The sequence below is a fragment of the Geotrypetes seraphini genome, chromosome 4 (assembly GCF_902459505.1).
Source record: "Geotrypetes seraphini chromosome 4, aGeoSer1.1, whole genome shotgun sequence".
Taxonomy (NCBI): Eukaryota; Metazoa; Chordata; class Amphibia; order Gymnophiona; family Dermophiidae; genus Geotrypetes; species Geotrypetes seraphini.
In genome coordinates this window covers 27,991,615-28,015,496 of record NC_047087.1, presented here as the reverse complement: position 1 = coordinate 28,015,496, position 23,882 = coordinate 27,991,615, and the positions used below count along the sequence as shown (strand labels likewise).

Genomic DNA, 23,882 nt, shown 5'->3' with positions numbered 1-23,882 from the left:
ATGGTACATGCATACATCTACAGACTATGGCCCCAAAAATATCAAAGAAAAAATACATTTTAATCTTTAACTTTAATAAAACACAAGATAACCTTGTTCAAGAAAATCAGCTGTAAAAATACAAAATTAAATCAGTTCTCAAAGAAAACAAATTAAACCTTCTTAGACCACAATTAGTCGTTAGAGAGTTCCTAGAAAATGTGAAGAGAAACAATAATTCTAGTAATAACTTGAGATTATACTTTCGAAATTCCCAATTACCATTTTGGGGGAAAAGGGTCTGGATATACCCAGCCGTCGCAAGACAAACACAAGAGAGACAAACTTTTCTTGGCAATGAGAACTGAGACAGTGACGCTGGGGGCAAGTTTGTTATTAGCCTACCCATGTAAATGTTTAGTTAAGTACCTTGCAGTTAAATACGCCTTTTTTTTTTTTTACCTGAACACTTGCGTACATTTCTTGACATGAAGAAGTTGACTACTGCTAGTGTTAACTAAAGTTGTATAGGGAACTGTACTGCTAAGCCTATTCTTTATATATCAAGTTATTACTAGAAAAAATACATTTTAATCATGAATTTATGATGCGTGTAACCATTTGGCAGACTGGATAGACCGTCCAGGTCTTTATCTATTGTCATTTACTATGTTACTTTATAACATTTCAACCTCCCACAATGATTTATTTATTTATTTTTAAAATGTCTATACCGTTTTTTTTCTAACACGGATTACCGTACAAAGAGTTACATACGTGAAGTATTAAAAGTCTATACAAAATAAAAATAAAAAATAAAACAGACAAGGTCAGTCTTACATAAAATCAATTGCTCAGAAAAATGCATCAACAAATAGTTGAGTCTTCAACATTTTCCTAAATGAATTCTTCTCTCCACATTTTTTAATCTGGCCAACAAGGCACACTTTCCACCATAAATGTAGTGGGTAGGGTGGGATATGGGTCTGGATCCCCTTTTATATGGTTCACTACACTGCCCGCCAGGCTACTCCAGACACTTACTTGCTGCTCTGCTAGGAGTTCCCATAATATCTGCAGCTGTCATAGAGGCTGGTATGTACTGTTCCTGTTCCTTTCACATATTTGGGGGCTAGGAGGGGGTCAGTGACCACAGGGAGCATGTGTGTGTGTGTGTGTGTGGGGGGGGGGGGGTCATGCCTTCATGCATCCAACGGTCTGAACATCTAAATGATGCCCTGGACCTCTTCGAAAAGGTTTGATTATCACAGCAAGACATCTAAGGCCTAAGGCTACCCTAATCTCACCCATAGCACACCTCTAACACATCCCCTTAAGATTTAGATATACTGGAGGGAAAATGGCCTGCAAGACTATGCCCAATGAGGCAGTCTTCCTTTGCTTTCTCCCTAGACTAAGGCTAAATACTTCCACAACAAGATTTACAAGATTAACCTTGAACTCTTGACCAAATTGCTTCCACCTCTTCATCAACTTGACTTCTGCACATGTGAAAGTCATGGTCAAGATGCCATCAACTTGACTCCTGCACATGTGAAAGTCATGGCATTTGTTTTCACATGTTTAGGGTTAGCCTTTGTTTTCAGCAGTGCGGCACTTTCAGAACGCAGAGATCTTTGTGGTTGATAACGAGACATCATATTCTTAAAAATTTTCAGGCATCGTACCATATAGAAATTGATGACATAACATAATTGCTTTGTATTGAATTCGAAACGCAACTGGCAACCAATGAAATTGTCGAAGATATGGAGTAATATGCTCATATCTTGATGTTCCAGTTATCAATCTGGCCGCGGCATTCTGAACCACCTGCAATGCCCTACACATGGTCTTGGTTATTCCTAGGTACAGGACATTGCAGTAATCCAGCCGTGACAAGACCATTGCTTTTACAACAGCACGGAAGACAGATGGTAATAACATTGGTTTCACACGGTACAATAAGTGTATCTGTGCAAAGCATATTTGCACTGTTTTCACAACTTGACAACTCATAGTAAAATTCTCACCAAACTGAAATCGTACCTAAGAAGATTTTCTTATGGTGGTGCTTAAGAGGATCATTTTGGCTTCTTCTTTAACACAAACTGGTTTCAGCCTTGCAGATTCCGAATATGTTTGTCATGTACTGTTAGTCAGCGGGTGAGATCTTGCAGTACTGGTTAGCTCTTGACATTTCTGCAACTAAAAAGAATATAACGCTGATTGATGCTAAGTCATTTAACTGGATGACAGAATTTCCAATTTACAACAAGGAAATTGCTCTGTTCTTTATGTTCATTCTGAGGCCTATGAGAAATCGCAAGATACATGTCAGTGTACATCTAACAGGACCATTAACTTTGCAACAGTGCATTACTTTTATCCTGTTATGGTAGTATTATTTCAAAACAATTAGAATTAAATATCAAATAGTATAGCTAGAACCGCTGATGTTCAATAAGATACATATTGAAATATTGACTCTGTTAAAGCCCTGCATTGTTCACTGTAAATTATGAATTCGGTTTTATTCCTGTTTCAGTAAGGCAACAATCAACCAACTGCAATTAGCTCTTTGGTACAATATTCGTGACACTAAAATCAAGGGATAATAGCAATATTTTACCGATCTTGAGCTACTACTGAAGAGACATGAGGAAAATACAAAAAAAAAAAAAAAATTCAAAGAAACGAAACAACAAAAAAAAAGTTAGCTGCCAAGGTTACAGTGGAAATTTTAAGAACATAAGAATAGCCTTACTGGGTCAGACCAATTTGCGGCTGTACTCACTCGAGGAACGTAGGGAGAGAGGAGACATGATCGAGACGTTTAAGTATATTACCGGCCATATCGAGATGGAAGAAGAGATTCTCTTTCTCATAGGACCCTCAGCCACAAGAGGGCATCCACTCAAACTCAGGGGCAGGAAATTTCATGGCGACACCAGGAAATATTTCTTCACCGAGAGAGTGGTTGATTCTTGGAATGAGCTCCCGGTGCAGGTGATCGAGGCAAACAGCATGCAAGAATTTAAGAGCAAATGGGATGCCCATGTGGGATCCATTAGAGGGTTAAGCCAAGGGAACCTGTCACCAGGAGTGGGATCCCTAGGATAGTAGACTTGGGGGTGGGTCAGTAGAGTGGGCAGACCTGATGGGCTAGGTGCTTATCTGCCGTCATCTTCTATGTTTCATCTAGCTCAGCATCCCGTCTCCATGGAGACCAATCCAAGCCACAAGTACCTGGCAAAAACCCAAATAGTAGCAACATTCCATGCCACTGATCCAGGGAAAGCAGTGGCTTCTCCTATGTCTGTCTCAACAGCAGACTTTTGACTTTTCCTCCAGGAACTTGTCCAAACCTTTTTTAAAGCTAGCTGCATTAACCGCTTTTACCACATCCTCTGGCAACACGTTCCAGAGTGTAAACTGTTTTCCGAGTGAAAAAAATATTTCCTCTTAAGTACAACACATTTGTTAAAACAAAAAAATGTTGCAATTGTTCAGCTTATTGGAGATCTACATTTATATTTCCTACACTCAGGTCTCCTGTCTAAGGGGTCCTTTTAACAAGCTATATCAGCACCTAACACAGCTTAAAATGGCATACTGCAGGCTGCACTCAGGCTAAATGTACTAACCACATGCTAAAAAATAATTTTTAATTTTTCTGAGGGGTCGTGTCAGGGGGCATAGAGTGTGTGTTGCTATACTAATCATTTTTAAGGGATTCATTAGAGAGTGGTAAAGATTTGCCCTGTACCACACCTTGATGCCCCATGAGATTATGCAACCTGTGGTATCCTGGTACAGCAGGTTGTTGAATCCCATCTTATAGAAATAATGCTGCTTGTGAGCTACCTTGCACGCAGCATTATTCTCGTGACCCAGTTGTATTGGGCCACACAAAGCTGTGGCACGATGCTCCTGGGCTGCAGCAGTGAGTTTCCCCCCCACTGGGCACAACCCCCCTTGTATACCTCCCAATCCTCAAGTGGTCACCTTAAAAATGTATTGGTGGGCCAGGAGGATCCTCCAATGGGATCTAGGGAGTCCTCTGATGGGGTCCTGAGGGGTTCAGCCAGGAGTCTATATGACAAGTACAGTAGGATTTGGATGGGTTTTGTTGGGCTCACACTTTCCACCATAAATGTAGTGGTAAATGTAGCGGGTAGGGTGGGATATGGGCCTGGATTCCCTTCTTTATGGTTCATTACACCGCCCGCCAGGCTACTCCAGACACTTACTTGCTGCTCTACTAGGAGTTCCCATAATATCTGCAGCTGTCATAAAGGCTGGTATGTACTGTTCCTGTTCCTTTCACATCTTTGAGGGTCAGGAGGAGGTCAGTGACCACAGGGAGAGTGTGTTTGTGGGCGGGGGAGTGGAAGTGGGGGGTCATGCCTTCATGCATCCAATGGTCTGAACATCTAAACGATGCCCTGGACATCTTTGAAAGGGTTTGATTATCACAGCAAAATATCTAAGACCTAAGGCTCCCCTAATCTCACCCAAAACACACCTCTAACACATCCCCTTAAGATATAGATATACGGGAGGAAAAATGACCTGCAAGACTATGTAAGTATGTCAATGAGACAGCCCTCCTTTACTTTCTCCCTAGACTAAGCCTAAATACTGCCACAACAAGATTCACTTGATTAACCTTGAACTTTTGACCAAATCGCTTCTATTTCTCCCTCTGGACTATTTTGCTGACACTCCATCAACCCTGCTGCCTATTCTTCCTTCTCTGAAATCACCGAAGAAGAAGCTGCATGTTTTCTTTCTTCCTCCAAACTCACTGCTTCTTCCTCTGATCCCATGCCCACCCATCTACAAATCACTATCTCTTCTACTGCCATTCCCTCTATCTGCCATATCCTCAGCCTATCATTTTCCACTGAAACTGTGCCTGACGCATTCAAACATGCCTAGTTTGCATGCTCCTCAAAAAACCCTTGCCGCACATTACCTGCCCCGCCAACTATTGCTCTGTCTCCCTTCTTATCCAAGTTACTTGAACATGCTGTTCACCACTGTTGTCAACTTTTTTCATTTCAAGCTATCCTTGACCCGCTTCAATTGGGCTTTTGCTCTCTTCATTCCATGGAAACTGCCCTTGTTAAAGTCTCCAATGACCTGTTTCTGGCCAAAACAAAAAGTCTTCTCCTCTGCCCTCATCCTCCTTGATCTGTCTGAGGCTTTTGGCACTGTAGATCAATGCCTACTCACCAATACACTATCCTCGCTTGGGTTTCAGGGCTCTGTTATCACATGGTTTTCTTCTTATCTTTCCCATCACACTTTTAGTGTAAGTTCTGGAGGATCCTCCTCTTCCGCCATTCCGCCATTGATCTGTGTACGCAGGGCTCTGTCCTGGGACTTCTTTTTTTCTTCACCTATCTTCTTCCTTTGGTGCTCTATTATGAATCACAGATCTAACTCTCTACACCTGAAATTTCTATGGAATTCAGGCCCGTGTCTCAACATTGCTACCTGGATGTCTCGCCACCATCTAAAATTAAAACATGGCTAAGACTAAATTCATCTTTCCTCCTAAATCAGCCTCTCCTCTTCATTCGTTCTCTATTCTGGGGATCATACTCTCATCCTCCCTGCCTCGTCAGCTCGCAATCTCAGGGTCATCTTTGACTCATCTCTTTCCTTCTATTCGCATATCCAACAGACTGTCAAAACCTGCCATTTTTCTCTCTCTACAATGTCGCTAAAATCCAGTCATTCCTTTCTGAGCACACTGCCAAGACCCTCATATGAACATAAGCAATGCCTCTGCTGGGTCAGGCCTGAGGTCCATCTTGCCCAGCAGTCTGCTCACGCGGCGGCCCAACAGGTCCAGGACCTGTGCAGTAATCCTCTATCTATACCCCTCTATCCCCTTTTCTAGCAGGAAATTGTTCAATCCTTTCTTGAACCCCAGTGCCGTACTCTGCCCTATTACGCTCTCTGGAAGCGCATTCCAGGTGTCCACCACACGTTGGGTAAAGAAGAACTTCCTAGGATTCGTTTTGAATCTGTCTCCTTTCAACTTTTCAGAATGCCCTCTTGTTCTTTTATTATTTGAAAGTTTGAAGAATCAGTCCCTCTGTACTCTCTCTATGCCCTTCATGATCTTGTAAGTCTCTATCATATCCCCTCTAAGTCTCCTCTTCTTCAGGGAAAAGAGACCCAGTTTCTACAATTTCTCAGCGTATGAAAGATTTTCCATCCCCTTTATCAGACGCGTCGCTCTCCTCTGAACCCTCTCGAGTAACGCCATGTTACTCCAGAGTACTCCAGATGCGGACGCACCGTCGCCCGATACAGCGGCAGGATAACTTCTTTCGTTCTGGTTGTAATACCCTTCTTGATTATGCCTAGCATTCTGTTTGCCTTCCATGCTGTCATCACCTCTCTCATGGACTACTGCAGCTTGCGTCTCATTAGTCTTCCGTTAAGTCATCTCTCTCCCCTTCAATCTGTTCTGAATGCTGCTGCACACCTTATATTCCATCGGTGCCATTATGTTCATATTACTCCCCTCCTCAAATCACTTCACCGGCTCCCTGTCCATCTCCACATACAGTTTAAACTCCTCTTATTGGCCTACAAGTGTATTCACTCTGCAGCAACTCAATATCTCTCCTCTCTTATCTCTCCCTATACTCCTCTCTGGGAACTCCGTTCATCAGGTAAGTCTCTTCTACTTTGCTATGTCGTATGCCTGGAACAAACTGCCTAATTTGGTACGTCAGGCTTTGTCTCTGTTGCTATTCAAATCCATGCTGAAAGCCTACTTTTTTGAAGCTGCATTTAAGTCCTAGCCCCAACCCACTCATAAAGCACCCATATCTGTCTGTCACTCCCTCTATAGTCTCCTGCCCTATCTATCTCACTATTCCATTTGTAATTCCTCTATCTGAGCAGCGTGTATAGATTCACCCTTTTTTCCCGTTTGTCCATAATTAGATTGTACTTAGGTTATATCTTCAAACAGTTTAGCGTAATGTAGAATGAAGCTACACCCAACAAAGCTGCTACGCATGATTCCTTTTCATCGAGGTCTACTGAAATGGGTGTAGCTTCGTTCCACATTACGCTAAACTGTTTGAAGAATAAGCTTACCCCCTCTTTTACGAAAGTGCGCTAAGCTTTTTAACGTGCCCTAAACATGCGCTAAACGCTAACGTATGCATGTTATCCTATGGATGTGTCAGTGGTTATCGCATGCGTTGATTTAGCGCGCACTAAATCCGCTTAGCGCGCCTTTGTAAAAGAGGGCCTAAGTGATATATGCTGGGAGGTTTGGTCATCACAGAGTGCCTCACTGTTTCAGTGAATTAACTACACATTTAGGCTCTCTTTTACAAAGGCGTGCTAAGCATTTTAGCGCGGGTTTGCTGCAGGCTAAATCAACGCATGCGCTAACCGCTAATGCGTCCATAGAATAAAATGCATGCGTTTGCATTTAGCGCACGCTAAAACGCTTAGCGCACCTTAGTAAAAGAGGGGATTAGTTATTACAAAAAAAAAAAGTTGAGTTTGAAGTGTTTATCACTGTTTGATTTAGATGCACACACTGACGTGCGCTATGATGGTGTGTGGCTGGAAGTGCGTTACATCTCCTTCTTAATCAGCTCTTGTTGCTAAGCGTCAGAGCGGCAGTATTGTTACACTCCTTAATGTTTACTCTCTCACACCGAGGGCACGTCATCTTCGCCATTAATATTTAAGTGTGGTTTCATTCACTGTTATTATATGAGTGAAGTGTGTTACAGCTGGCATTGCGTCTTGACCTATTGACTACAGCTGCAAGTTTTGGCATAATTAGATTGTAAGCTCTTTCAAGCAGAGAATGTCTCTTGCGTGTTTAATGTTCAGCGCTGCGTGCACCTGGTAGCGCTATAGAAATAATAAATAGTAGCAATAGTTGTAAGATGTCTAAAAAGTCAGTTTCAAAAATTGGCACTTAAGACTTTTTGGCGATTAAAGCGTCTAAGTGCCGGTTTAAGCCGTTTTCTGGATATTTTTTTTTTTTTTTTTTTAAATGAGCCCGACAGAGTATAGAAATTTTCACAAATATGATTCTGATTTCTTTAACAATGAAACTGAAGCTTTTCGGTCTAATTGCATGGAAAATAATGCTGCCTTTTCTTGTACAACTACAAACACTGCGACACTGACATCTCCCTGAGAAAAATGCCTTTGGATAGCGGATCGTGCAAACTATTCAGTCAACTGGCAGTTTCTGACCCCGTGTCTCAGCAGGACAGTTTAGTAGGAGCACAGATAGATCACAGCCTCCAATATCTCATCTCAGCTGGGTAAGAAACTTCAATAAAATTCCATCAGGTGCATGCAACAGCTACTGTATATAGAACGAATCTCTTAAGGAATCAAAATAGTTAAAAAAAATCTAAATCTAAATCCCATGGTTAAATCTTCCTGGCCGTTGCTTTAAAACAGAAAAAAAAATGATGTTTTACTATTTCTCAATAATATTCCTCTCCCTAGTTTTATTCATAAATGACTTTTCTTCATTTTAAAGCTTGGAGTGTGTTCAGCCTTTAACAAGGCGTTAGCAGGAGAAAACAGGTGACCGTCAAACATTTAAAAAAATATTTTGTTTTTGCACACTAAGGGGGGAATTCAACATAAGAACATAAGATTTGTCACTGCTGGGTAAGACCAGTGGTCCATCGTGCCCAGCAGTCAGTCCGCTCATGCGGTGGCCCTCTGGTCAAAGACCAGCGCCCTAACTGAGATTAGCCCTACCTGCGTACGTTCCGGTTCATCAGGAACTTGTCTAACTTTGTCTTGAATCCCTGGAGGGTGTTTTCCCCTACGACAGACTCCGGAAGAGCGTTACAGTTTTCTACCACTCTCTGGGTGAAGAAGAACTTCCCTATGTTCGTACGGAATCTATCCCTTCAATTTTAGAGAGTGCCCTCTCGTTCTCCCCACCTTGGAGAGGGTGAACAACCTGTCCTTATCTACTAAGTCTATACCCTTCAGTACCTTGAATGTTTCGATCATGTCCCCTCTCAATCTCCTCTACTCGAGGGAGAAGAGGCCCAGTTTCTCTAGTCTTTCGCTATACAGCAACTCCTCTAACCCCGCTCGTCGTACCAATGTCCAGATCATTTATAAAGATGTTGAAAAGCACAGGTCCAAGCACCGAGCCCTGCGGCACGCCACTGGTGAAGCTCTTCCAGTCCGAGTAATGTCCAGTCCGGTTGTCTATCTTCACTGCCTGAGTGGCCAGTAGTCCGTTGTGTAGTTTTTTTCCGTTTTACTTCTTTGATTGGGGGGTAAGTGAATGGGGTGTGTGTTTTTCTATGCCTGGTAGAGGTGGTTTGGATGAGGCGGTCGTTTAGGTAGGTTGGGCTGTCTCCATTTATAGTTTTAAATTTATCTGGGGTTACCTAAAAAGATTATATTAAGACTTTGGTTGGTGCAAAATGCCTGATTTTTAATCTTAAAAAGTATGATCATGTTAGCCCTTTTTATACCAAGTTGCATTGGTTGCCTTTTGGGGCCAGAGTGCCTTTTAAGTTTGGATGCATTTGTTACAAGGTGCTTTTTGGATTATCTCCCTCATATTTGTCCCACTATCTGAAACTTTTTTATTCAACAAAAGGAACTAAAAATTCTGGAAAATTCATCTTCCCTACTCCAAAGGCCTGTCATTTTAAGACCTTTTTAGACAGGACTTTGGAGTATCAAGTTGGGAAGATGAACTCCTGGCTAAATCCGATGATTGTTCAATCTAATTCTTACTTCACATTTAATAATTTTTAATATTGTACTTGAATGTTTTTAACAATTGTATTACTTTTATTATATAATTTTGCACTTAGAACATAAGAACATAAGAAGTTGCCTCCACTGGGTCAGACCAGAGGTCCATCTCGCCCAGCGGTCCGCTCCCGCGGTGGCCCATCAGGTCTGCGACCTGTGAAGTGGTTTCTGACCACTTCTATAACCTACCTCAAGTTCTATCTGTACCCCTCTATCCCCTTATCCTCCAGGAACCTATCCAAACCTTCCTTGAACCCCTGTACCGAGTTCTGGCCTATCACTTCCTCCGGAAGCGTGTTCCATGTGTCCACCACCCTCTGGGTAAAAAATAACTTCTTAGCATTTGTTCTAAACCTTTCCCCTTTCAATTTCTCTGAGTGACCCCTAGTGCTTGTGGCTCCCCACAGTTTGAAGAATCTGTCTTTATTTACACTTAAACTAATAAAAAAGATTGAACATAAAAAAATTATATAATCTAACGATACAAACCAGTAAAAATTTATTTTGTGTTTAATGTTATGCCGTATGAGAAAGGGAAAAATTTTGCCTTGATTCCTTTATTTCAATTGTAAATATTTATTATTACCTATTGTCTCATTTCAATCTTTGAACTGATTTGTATTATTTTCTTGTTTTGACTAATATTATGTAAGTACTATAAAATGAAAATAAAGATTTAAAAAAAAAAAAAAAAATTATATAGTTTTAGATTGTATGCAGATAGGGGTTCATAATAATAAAAAAAAAAGTCTAAAAAGTGTCCTAAATGGCTACTTGGACGATCAAAAAGACTGATCGTCCAAGTACTCATAATCAAAGCTGGTTTTAGACATATCTAAAACCAGCTTAGGCCTTTCCCCTGCCTCTAGTCTAAATGCACAGAGAGAAAAGAGGCATTTTTAGAGGAGGGGAAAGGGCGGGAGGTGGGCCGACCTACACCTAGGCGTGCAGCAGGTATAACCAAAACCTTAGGCAGGTTGCCTAGTCGGCACTTAGACCTTTTTGACTTAGACCAAGTCAAACCAGGTCTAAGTGATGAAAAAGGGGCCGCTGAGCTGATGGCCGCTGGTGCGAGCAGTTCAGCGGCCTGGCAACCTACCCACCGCAACCATCGCGGCAGGAGAGATGCCCGACAGGAAATTTAATGCGTAGATCTCGCCGGCCCTGTGCTAATCTTGTGTGTGCGCTAAAGCCGCTAACGCACCGTAGTAAAAGGAGCCCTAGATGTGGCGAGTGTCAGTGGTGTGCAAAAGCCATAGAAGGGGGAGAGTGGAGGGAGCCGCAAAAAGAGATGGTGCTTAAATCCATATATAAAACTGATTGAATGCCTTTGTAAGCTAGTATATATTGACCGAACCAGCAGACCTGTAAAGTTAAGACTGAACAAACATCTTGAATATTGACTAAAAACTTACAAGCACCCATGGTCCAACATTGGGTTTTAAAACAGCATTTGGTGGATGATATCAGATGGCGGGAGGGTGGCAATGTGGAAAAAGCTTTGAATTTGAAGGAACAAATATGGATCTATAGATTAGATACAGTGAAGCCAGGAGAGTTAAATGCTGAGGTGGAATGGACCAGTTTGATTTAACACTCCCCCTATGGTAGGAGTATCCCAGGGATTGGGATTGGTAGTTGTCTCTCTAAAAAATTTTGTACTGAAAGCAATGTTGCATCAATAAAGTTATTTAAATAGAGGTAAGAACACCGCGGCCATTTTACTCTTAGGATTAGAGAGAGTCGGATAACACGAATGGCACTGGTAGGTAACTTTTCTAAATAGCTATCTAATGGAAGTTTTTAGGATTTGATATATTAAAAGGGTAATAAATTTTAAAGTAATTTAAATATTCTGTTTATATTTAGGGAGTTCCTTGAAAAAGCATTAGCGAAACATGTTGGACTCCATTTCTCCCAGGTTGTAACTTATAAAGCTACAAACTAAGCTAAGTTGAAAAATATATATTTTCATATTTCTAAAAGAACTTGGTCCTAAAAAATATTAAAAATTACTAATAAGGGTGAACTTCAAATTATGAATTACCTGAATAAATAAGAAAAGGCCAGTGGCGATTTAACACCCATAGTTCCCCGCTAAAAGAAAATGATTTGGCGGAGGAGGGGGGGGTGTAACTGAGGCCTTGGATAACAATTTGTCAAGCTATGTAAGCTAAATATTGACTCGGAGCAAATTTATATGAACATTAAGGGCTCCTTTTACAAAGATGCGTTAGGGCCTTAACGCGCAGAATAGCGTGCGCTAAAATGGCATATGTGCTAGCCGCTACCGTCTCCTCATGAGCAGGCAGTAGTTTTTCGGGTAGTGCGCGCTAATCCGGTGCGTGCGCTAAAAACGCTAGCGCACCTTTGTAAAAGGAGCCCTAAGTTTTTACATAGGCACTGGTAGCCTATGGCACCAAAGTGTGATTGGCAAATGGCTGGTTCCATTGTTATAGGTGCTGGCCGACTCAGGCATTATTTATAGCAGTGGTCCCCAACCCTGTCCTGGAGGACCTCCAGCCAGTCAGGCTTTCAGGATAGCCCTAATGAATATGCATGGGGTAGAGTTGCATGCCTGTCACCTCCATTATATGCAAATCTTTCTCATGTATATTCATTAGGGCTATCCTGAAAACCCGACTGGCTGGTGTCTAGAAAATAGGTGACAGTAAGGGGTCACACACTTTGGTAATGTCTGTGCTCTTTCTTCCTTCTCGGTAGGAATGATGACTTCCTTAACATATTAATGTTTTCCTTTTCTAAGTTGTATTAGCTTTCATATTTGTGTTATACACTTCTCCCTCGTCATTCACGGGGGACACGGGCAGAGCCGGACCGCAAATGGCGAAAAATTGCGATTATCCGTCTCTGACCCAACCCCACCTACCTGCCGCCTTCCCAGCCTTACCTGGTGGTCTAGAGGGCTTTTGGGGCAGGAGCAATCTTCCTACACTCCTGCCCCGTACAGATCGCCATGAGGAAATGGCTGTAGGGAGGTCTCGAGAGACTACGGGAACTCCCAGCAGCTATTTCCTCATGGCGATCTGCACGGGGCAGGAGCATAGGAAGATCGCTCCTGCCCCGAAAGCCCTCTAGACCACCAGGTAAGGCCGGGAAGGCGGCAGGGAAGGAAAAAATATGGGTTTTTTAAAAGTTTAGACAGTTTTTTAAATTTTCCCCCTCCCCAGAAAAATTGCGATTATCTGAAACCGCAAATGGAGAAACCGCGAATGGGGAGGAGGAAGTGTACTCCACTGTGATCTACAAAACCTAAATAAACAAAAACATTAGTAAATGGCCATTATTTGAGAAAATGGAAAATCGGCTATTTTCTGGCAGTGGTAAAAATGATCTTAGAGAGGTGGGAAAAATCTGTGTAAGAGCGCACTAAGGCCACATTTTACTTTAGCTTAGTAAAAGGACACCACAGAGATTCCCCAGTGAATTTGCATGCATGCGTGCATTAGTAGCGGTATAGAAGCTCACAATACACAATTTAAAACCCTGATCTCAGGAACCTTTCTATTCACTTTAGAGATACACGTATTGAGATTCCATATATAACATTCATAATTATATATGAATATTTATTTAAGCATTTCTATATCACTTATAGTCTAAGTGGTTTACATTCAGGTACTCAAGCATTTATTTCCACGCACAAAGTACTGTATATTGAGCAGAAATGGCTTTAAAAATCGTCCTTCATATGACAAACAAATTAAATGAACATGAAAAGATCTGACCAAACATCTGGTTGTTTGGAAGGATTCCAGTAACTCTGATTAGTATTATAATAGAGCTCATTAGGACAGTGCTTTATAAATACCAATGGAATAGGTTATTATTAGATTGCAAATTAAAAAAGAAAGTTTAAAAGAATATTTTTAAAACAGGATTTACAGCTACATGACGCATTCATTATAAATTCAGTAGAATCAATAACTGTACTTCCCTGCAGGAATGCAAAAAAAAAAAAAAAAAGATCTGGCTGCAAACTTTAAAGATTAATTCTATCTATCTATCTATCGTCTATATATATATATATATATATATATATATATATATATATATATATATATATATATATATATATATATATAAAATTGGATGTATCTGCGTGTGTGTGTATGTAGGTATGTTCCAGCATAACTGAAACGTATACCAAGTTCAACCAAACTTGGTATACATATCACTTATTGTGGGGGTGGGAAGGGGAGTCTCACATACAGATACATCTGATTTTATGTACCGTATTTTCACGCATATAACGCGCGCGTTATACGCGTTTTTACCTACCGCGCATACCCCTCGCGCGTTATATGCGTGAGCGCGGTATACAAAAGTTTTAAAACATAGTTCCCACCCCGCCCGACGCCCGATTCACCCCCCCAGCAGGACCGCTCGCACCCCCACCCCGAACGACCGCTCGCACGCGCTCCCACCCGCACCCGCATCCACGATCGGAGCAAGAGGGAGCCCAAGCCCTCTTGCCCGGCCGACTCCCCGACGTCCGATACATCCCCCCCCCCCGGCAGGACCACTCGCACCCCCACCCCGAAGGACCGCCGACTTCCCGACAATATCGGGCCAGAAGGGAGCCCAAACCCTCCTGGCCAGACCGCTCGCACCCCCACCCCGAACGACCGCTCGCACGCGCTCCCACCCGCACCCGCATCCACGATCGGAGCAAGAGGGAGCCCAAGCCCTCTTGCCCGGCCGACTCCCCGACGTCCGATACATCCCCCCCCCCGCCGGCAGGACCACTCGCACCCCCACCCCGAAGGACCGCCGACTTCCCGACAATATCGGGCCAGAAGGGAGCCCAAACCCTCCTGGCCACGGCGACCCCCTAACCCCACCCCGCACTACATTACGGGCAGGAGGGATCCCAGGCCCTCCTGCCCTCGACGCAAACCCCCCTCCCTCGAACGACCGCCCCCCCCCCAAGAACCTCCGACCGCCCCCCCAGCCGACCCGCGACCCCCCTGGCGACCCCCACGACCCCCCCACCCCCCTTCCCCGTACCTTTGGTAGTTGGGCCAGAAGGGAGCCCAAACCCTCCTGGCCACGGCGACCCCCTAACCCCACCCCGCACTACATTACGGGCAGGAGGGATCCCAGGCCCTCCTGCCCTCGACGCAAACCCCCCTCCCCCCCAACGACCGCCCCCCCCCAAGAACCTCCGACCGCCCCCCAGCCGACCCGCGATCCCCCTGGCGCCCCCCACGACCCCCCCACCCCCCTTCCCCGTACCTTTGGTAGTTGACCGGACAGACGGGAGCCAAACCCGCCTGTCCGGCAGGCAGCCAACGAAGGAATGAGGCCGGAATGGCCCATCCATCCTAAAGCTCCGCCTACTGGTGGGGCCTAAGGCGCGTGGGCCAATCAGAATAGGCCCTGGAGCCTTAGGTCCCACCTGGGGGCGCGGCCTGAGGCACATGGGCCCAACCCGACCATGTGCCTCAGGCCGCGCCCCCAGGTGGGACCTAAGGCTCCAGGGCCTATTCTGATTGGCCCACGCGCCTTAGGCCCCACCAGTAGGCGGAGCTTTAGGATGGATGGGCCAATCCGGTCTCATTCCTTCGTTGGCTGCCTGCCGGACAGGCGGGTTTGGCTCCCGTCTGTCCGGCCAACTACCAAACGTACGGGGAAGGGGGGTGGGGGGGTCGTGGGGGTCGCGGGTCGGCTGGGGGGGCGGTCGGAGGTTCTTGGGGGGGGCGGTCGGTGGGGGGGAGGGGGGTTTGCGTCGAGGGCAGGAGGGCCTGGGATCCCTCCTGCCCGTAATGTAGGGCGGGGTGGGGTTAGGGGATCGCCGTGGCCAGGAGGGTTTGGGCTCCCTTCTGGCCCAACTACCAAAGGTACGGGGAAGGGGGGTGGGGGGGTCGGGGGGGTCGCGGGTCGGCTGGGGGGCGGTCGGAGGTTCTTGGGGGGGGGCGGTCGTTGGGGGGAGGGGGTTTGCGTCGAGGGCAGGAGGGCCTGGGATCCCTCCTGCCCGTAATGTAGTGCGGGGTGGGGTTAGGGGGTCGCCGTGGCCAGGAGGATTTGGGCTCCCTCCTGGCCCGATATTGTTGGGGAGTCGGCGGTCCTTCGGGGGGGAGGGATGTATCGGACGTCGGGGGGGGCATCAGGCTTTCAGGATGGGGACAGACCTTCAAGGGGGGACAGTGCACGGAAGTCAGGGGGGGTGAACGGAGAGTCGGGACAGCGCACGGAAAGTCAGGGCGGGCGAAAGGAGCGTCGGGCAGCATGCGCGGTATACCCGTGAGCGCGGTATACCAAAGTTTTTGTACATATCGTCGTGATTTCTGCGCGCTATACCCGTGTGCGCGTTTTATACGGGTGCGCGTTATTTGCGTGAAAATACGGTATATAGATGGACGTGCTTTGAACAATAGTGTGAAGCTTTGGGAATGATGTCGCACAGTCATTGAACAGTATATAAGGAAGCGCAGCTTTGGTGTGGTGTGGTGAAGCCTAAACAGAAATTGAAAACTGAAAATTTGTGAGATGTTTATTTATTTATATATACCGTTCTCTCAGGGGAGCTCAGAACGGTTTACATGAATTTATTCAGATACTGAAGCATTTTCCCCTGTCTGTCCCGGCGGGCTCACAATCTACATAATGTACCTGGGGCAATGCGGGGATTAAGTGACTTGGTTTTGAACCTACAACCCCAGGGTGCTGAGGCTGTAGCTTTAACCACTGCGCCACACAAGTGAATGCGAATCAAGTGAATATAAACCAAAACCCAAGGGAATTTATATTCGGGCAACGCCGGGTGATCAGCTAGTTAGACTTAAGTGATACAATAAGCAGAAATTCAATTTGAAAAAGTTTACATAAAGCATACATTTTAATCAGCAAGGTCCTGATTCTATTAAAAAAAAGTCACTTAAAGTTAGACGCCTAGATTGGCCCCCACGCTTACAAAACTGTAGTGTGGTTTTTGTTTAACATGAATAAACAAGAAGAATTTATTGTTAAAGTAATACAGCAAGAATATAATATGCTAATATTTGAATCAAAACAACATATAACTTGGAAAACTTGGAACATCCCTCCCTTTTAGAACCACAGAACTCTGGAACAACCTCTCATCCCCGCTCAGAAATGTTAGCTCCTTCCAACCCTTCCGTAAACACCTGAAAACTTGGCTCTTTTCAAAAATCTAATCACCCCCCGTTCTCTAGTACCCTGTTCCCTCCCCATCTTCTTTTTTCCCTCTCCTATATCCATCTTTGTAGTTCCTTTCCTCTCAACCTCTGTAAACCGTGCCGAGCTCTGCGCTTGCGGAGATGATGCGGTATACAAACCTAAGGTTTAGTTTAGTTTAGTTTAGTTTAAAAAAAGTTTTTTGTTTTCTTTGACCACTAATCAACATTCAGGGGAGAGAAAGGCAGAAACAAAGAGAAGTAAATTAAAGGAATAATCTTCATTATCAATAGGCAATAACACTTTCACTACCCTGAAGCCGTCGGCACAATGCGCGGCAGCGGCAAAGAAAGCAAACAGAATGTTAGGCATGATAAAGAAAGGAATCACGAGTAGATCGAAGAAAGTCATAATGCCGCTTTATAGAGCAATGGTCAGACCACACTTGGAATACTGTGTCCAACATTGGTCTCCCAACCTAAAGAAGGATATAAAACTGCTGGAGAGGGTGCAGAGACGAGCAACGAAGCTAATAAGAGGTATGGAGAACTTGGAATATGAGGAACGACTCAAGAAACTGGGACTGTTCTCCCTTGAGAAGAGGAGGCTGCGAGGGGACATGATCGAGACGTTCAAAATGCTGAAAGGCATCGATAAAATAGAGCAGAAAAACAAATTATTTACATTGTCCAACGTGACACGGACAAGAGGACATGGTTTGAAGCTAAGGGGGGACAAGTCCAGGACAAATGTCAGGAAGTTCTGCTTCACGCAGCGAGTGGTAGACGCCTGGAATGCTCTCCCAAAGGAGGTTATTAAGGAATCCACTGTGCTGGGATTCAAAGGCAAATTAGATGCACATCTCCTTACGAGAGGCATAGAGAGATATGGGTGACTAAAACTACATCAGGTGTATACCTGACTGGGCCTCCGCGTGTGCGGATCGCCGGACTCGATGGACCATGGGTCTGATCTGGAGATGGCAGTTCTTATGTTCTTTTTTATTATCAGTTACACTGAGGCAATTTTCTTTAAATCCAGAAAAGTTCTCAATTGTTCTGGGACAAAGAAAACATATTTTAAATCTGCATATTTCACAACACATTTACATGGGTATGCTAATAAAAATGTAACACCTAATGTTCTAGTCTCTTGAGGCATAGAAATAAATTGTCTCCTTTGTTCTTGTGTTGATCTAGTTGGATCTAAATAAATCCAGATTCTCTTACCATGAAATAATTCTTTAGAGTGTCTAAAATATAGGCCCTCTTTTACTAAGGTGCGCTAACCGATTAGCGTGCGCTAATTGATGTAGCGCACGCTAAATGCTAATGGGGCATGTTAGTCTATGGACGCGTTAGCATTTAGAGTGTACTAATTCAATTAGCGCACATAAATCAGTTAGTGCATCTTGGTAAAAGAGGGGGGTTAGTTTCATGAGAACATTTAAGTCCTGTTCAAAAATGGATGAGACCAGCAAAGTAGACCTAACTAATGAGTCTGTAGTCGATTCCTCTAATATAGCTGAAATATTATTCAAATCTAATTGAGCTGGTTGTATATTTTCTCCTTCCATATCACCCTGGGTCTATTTTGAGGAAATTGGTATATAATAAACTAGTCTTATAGCCCGTTACATTAACGGGTGCTAGAATATATGTGTGTGTGTGTCCATCTTTATTTCTTTCTCTCTCTCTCTCTCCTTAGCCGCTTTCTTTCTGTCTTTCTTTTTCCTCGGCTCTCCACCCATTCTCCCTTCCTTTTACCTTCCCTGTGTCCACCACCACCACCTTTCACTGCTTCCCTTATCCAGCAGCAGCCCTTCTCCCTTTTTTTAATCTCTCCCCTGTCCAGCAGCACCTCTTTCCTGTCCCCCTGTCCAGCAGTAGGCCTCCCTTCCTTTTCCCCTCCCCCCGTCTCTTTCCCTATCCATCAGCACCTCTTTCCTGCTCCCCCGTCCAGCAGTAGGCCTCCCTTCCTTTTTCTTCCCCCCTAGCACCTCTTTCCTGCACCCTGTCCAGCAGTAGGCCTCCCTTCCTTTTTCTTACCCGTCTCTTTCCCTGTCCAGCAGCACCCCTTACCTCGCGTCTGCCCTCCGCCGACAGCCGCTGTGGCCTGCAGATGGTGACAGCCGCGGCGGCCTGCAGACGCCAAGAGCTGCCGCGGCCAACAGCCTCCGCGCCGCCTGAAGCCGACAAAACCCTAAGCCGCGCATGTGCATTCCTACCTGCGGGGACCTACAGCACACGGAAAATGGGAGCACGCGGGTAAGAGTGCGCATGCGCGGCTTAGGGTTTTATTATATTAGATTCTGTTCACAGGAGGCATAAGATCTGAGGAATATTTAACCCCCTCTTTTACTACCGTGCGCTAACTGATTAGCGAGTGCTAATCAAATTAGCACACGTTAAACACTAACTCATCCATAGACTAACATGTATGTGTTAGCGTTTAGCGCACTAATCAGTTACCGCACCTTAGTAAAAGAGGGCCTAAGTGTCTCTAACAAATATTTTTTGAAATCTCAAAAGGAGAAGCCTCAGGGATTTTAGGAAAGTTAAGAATTCTAACATTCAATCTTCGGTTATAATAGTCAATATTTTCAATCTTTCTTCATAATGGCAAACCCTACCCATAAAATAACAAACACCTCCATGAAACTGAACGGCCTAGACTATCCTATCAACCCCTCCATAAAAATACTCGGAGTCATCCTAGATAGATGCTTAACCTTCGAAGACCACACCAGTGCCCAGGTCAAAAAATGCTTCTGCACCCTCTGGAAACTTCGCACCATCAAACACCACTTCGACCACCTCTCCTTCCATTTACTGGTCCAATCATTAATCTTAAGCATACTGGACTACTGTAATATCATATACCTAGGAGCCTATAAAAACACCATCAAACGTCTAAGAATAGTACAAAATGCCGCCATCCGCCTCATCTTCGGCCTCAAAAAATACGACCACATTAGCCCCTATTATGCCAAACTCCACTGGCTGCCGGTGGAGGCAAGAATCACATTTAAATTTGCTTGCCTCTGCGTCAAAACCTTAGCAGGCTCTTCACCAATCTACCTATCTGAACACCTTGAAATTACTGGCCCCTCTTGTACTCGAAACACCTACCTGTTCTCCTTTCCCTCCCTGAAGAGCTGCCTCTACAAAAAATTCCTTGACCGATCCCTAGCATTCCAAGCGGGCAAATGGAACAAATGCCTCTCTACCCTCATCTCCAATTCCCCCCACTATCAAACATTCAGGAAATTAACTAAAACCTACCTTTTTGACAAATTCCTCTGATTTATCCTACCTCCTCCTCCCTTCTCTTCTGACTTCTCCCCCTAGACCCTTACCGCCTCATGTAACACAGCTATCTGTAATGCCGCTGTATCGAACTTATAGCAAATGTAAATATTCTGAACATATAACCTAGCTGCCAAAAAAAGCTTCACCGTATATTTATTGTCTAGAACGTAAAGGTAACTTGACCGAATATGTATCGTCTAAAATGTAAATGTAACACTAACGAAATTGTAACTTCGCTGTAAATGTACAGTCTCTTCATCTGTTAACCGCATAGAACTTCCATGGTAATGCGGTATACAAGAATAAAGTTATTATTATTAATTCAACATTATCCTTAATTGCAGCCATCTTAAACTCTTGAAGAGACTGAACATCTGATTATATTTGAGTTACAGAGTTTTTAGTCTCCAAACTACTTTGATCAAGGGATTTAGATATTTCATCAATTTTTCCTCCCAGAGCAATTACCTCTCCAGATGTCTTCATTCTAGCGGCATTCAGTTTTTGTTTCATTGTCCAAATTGCTTCAAGGGTCACCTCCTTGGGGGAACTTGCCACCTCAGCTGAACTTTCCTTCGGCGATGGTTCTTCCACCTCAGGGCCCTCCTTCATAGAAGTGCCTGCCACAACTTCGGTGGCTCGCTGATCCACTCTCTCAGTGGAAGCCAATGGCGGACAAGGAGGAGGAACTGACATTGGGGGCGATAACGATGTCTCTTGCCTCAGCAATGGAGGTCCTTCTCCTCTATTCTTCGGTAGGATTTTGGCGATAAACTGCTCTATCATCTGCTGATTTGCCAGCGGTAGAACCACTGTGGAGGGGACGGTCTTCTTTCATTTATGTGGCATGATTTTGAGGCATAAAAAGAAAGAGAAACCAGCAGATTACAGCAAGCGATCTCACAGACACTGAATTAGTGTCTCTATCTTAGTCACTCCCCAGCTTGTAGTGTGGTTTTTAGCACCGGCCACGGTGGCAGTAACAGCTCCGACGCGCATAGGAATTCTATGAGCATTGGAGCTGCCACTAAAAATCATGCTTTGGGTTTGTAAAAAGGGGGTGGGGGAGAGGTTAATTATTCAATTAGGCTTAATCACCACCAATAATATTTGATTGGTTTTGGTTTTGATAGTTTGAGCAGAATACTTTAGGATTTGTTGGTTAGGAAAGAGGTGAACCATTTTAGTAGAGTGTCTCATTCCAATTTCAAGCTCATAATTGAAAAAAAATCAAATAATTGACCAATAGGTGCCTACCAGATTCTTAAAAAGATTCTTAAAAAGTGCCTAAGTGAGAATATTTTAGGGAGGAGACAGACATAGGTACCGCTAGGTATGAATCTCTAGAGCAGTGTTTTTCAACCTTTTTTGGGCAAAGGCACACTTGTTTCATGAAAAAAATCACGAGGCACACCACCATTAGAAAATGTTAAAAAATTTAACTCTGTGCCTATATTGACTATATATAAAGTAATTCTCTTGAATAGGAATCAAATAAACACAAAGAAAGTATTTTATAATGCTGCCACCGCCAACAACACCGTTGGCGGCGGTGGCACTCAAGTGGCTAAAGAGCCGCAGTTTGCCGGCCTAGGGACAACACTGGAGGGTGACCAGCTGTGCACCCCCTTGGGACGTAAACCCGGGGTGGGGCAGACTGCCCCCCCCCACCCTGGTATGCCACTATCTGTACCTCACTCCCTCCCTATGACCAAAAATTCTCCTTTCTTCTATTCCCCGTGTACACAACCATCTCTTTCCCTCCCTTCCTCTCTCCAAAGTCCATGCCTTCTGTGTCCAAACACTCATTCCCTCCCCCACCTCAGCATCTCTTTCCCTCCCTTCCTCTCTCCCAAGTCCATTTCTTCTGTGTCCAAAAACGCATTCTCTCCCCCACCTCAGCATCTCTTTCCCTCCCTTCCTCTCTCCCTCCCTTCCTCTCTCCCAAGTCCATTTCTTCTGTGTCCAAAAACGCATTCCCTCCCCCACCTCAGCATCTCTTTCCCTCCCTTCCTCTCTCCCAAGTCCATGCCTTCTGTGTCCAAAAACCCATTCCCTCCCCCACCTCAGCATCTCTTTCCCTCCCTTCCTCTCTCCCTCCCTTCCTCTCTCCCAAGTCCATTTCTTCTGTGTCCAAAAACGTATTCCCTCCCCCACCTCAGCATCTCTTTCCCTCCCTTCCTCTCTCCCAAGTCCATGCCTTCTGTGTCCAAAAACCCATTCCCTCCCCCACCTCAGCATCTCTTTCCCTCCCTTCCTCTCTCCCAAGTCCATGCCTTCTGTGTCCAAAAACCCATTCCCTCCCCCACCTCAGCATCTCTTTCCCTCCCTTCCTCTCTCCCAAGTTCATGCCTTGTGTCCAAAACGCACTCCCTCCCCCCTTTTGTGTTCCGTGTTTGCCTACCAGCCCATCTTTGCAACTTTCTCAGCAAAACGAAGCTCAAGCCGCGAGGTTTGTCTTCTGCTTCCTGTCTGCCCTGCCGCACACAAATAGCCGAACGGAAGTATTCTCCAACGTCAGCGCTGACGTCGGAGGGCAGGCTTTGCTTAAGCCCTCCCTCCGACGTCAGCGCTGACATCGGGGAACGCTTGCGATCGGCTATATGTTAGCTGCAGGGCAGGCAGGAACAGAAGACGAGCCTCGCGGTTCGAGTTGTATTGAACTCCGCGGGTCCCCCGTCCAGCTCTCTCCTGTCCACGTGGGGCGGACCGCCCCTCTCCCTAGACTGGTGGTACTGCCCTGATGGCGGCCCTGACCGTACGGCACACCAGGCAACATCTCGCGGCACACTAGTGTGCCGCGGAACAGCGGTTGAAAAACACTGCTCTAGAGCAGTGTTCTTCAACCTTTTTACACCTATGGACCGGCGGAAATAAAATAATTATTTTGTGGACCGGCAAACTACTAAGACTGAAATAAAAAAATCCATTTCCGCCCCGTCTCCGTGAGCTCGGTCCCCGCAAACCATCTGATCTCATTCGCACAAGCCTCAGTTATGATTTTATATTGAATGTATTTTATTAAAGTATAAAAAGAAACAATATCCTGTACAATTGTCATTTTATAAATACAAATATACAGAGCAAGGACCAACAAAACCCCTGTCTCCCCTCCCCTTCACATATATCCCCTCTACTATCAAGAAAACTTAACAAGCCAAATTATTACAGAATGCTACACAGAAATATCATGCTAACAGAATTCTGCAGTCACACATGACAGGAATAATGTTAGGGGAATGCCCCCTGGTCAGAGAGAGCTCTAAGCCAGCTGGAAGCTAAAGAAGCACTGCCTGGACTTTGCAGTCCCCAGTTATGTCTCTAGCAGGCTATATAGTTCAAATCTGATATATTCTAAGGACAAAATAGAAATAAAATTATTTTTCTACCTTTATTGTCTGCCCATTTTGTTCTGCTTTGTTCTGTCTTTTCTTAATTTTCTTTCCAATGTCTTCAGTCTATCTGCCACTTTAGTCCCTTCCTGTCTTCTACCTATTACTCCAATATCCAGAACCTCCTTTTTCTTCTTACTGCATCCACCCTGTATCCAGCATCTCCCACCTGTCTTCCTACTCACATTAAGTCTGCTTTTTTTCCTTCACCCTACAACCTCCATGTCCAGCA

At 44.7% G+C, this 23,882-nt stretch overlaps 1 long non-coding RNA gene across 1 annotated transcript in view; it reads right to left on the bottom strand.

The window, feature by feature from the left end:
• LOC117358690 overlaps positions 1 to 23,882 on the bottom strand; it is a 239,313-nt gene that overhangs the window by 15,030 nt on the left and 200,401 nt on the right. The window contains exon 3 of the long non-coding RNA XR_004539060.1: positions 2,029 to 2,187. This is a non-coding gene — a long non-coding RNA (uncharacterized LOC117358690). The remainder of the gene's footprint in view (positions 1 to 2,028; positions 2,188 to 23,882) is intronic.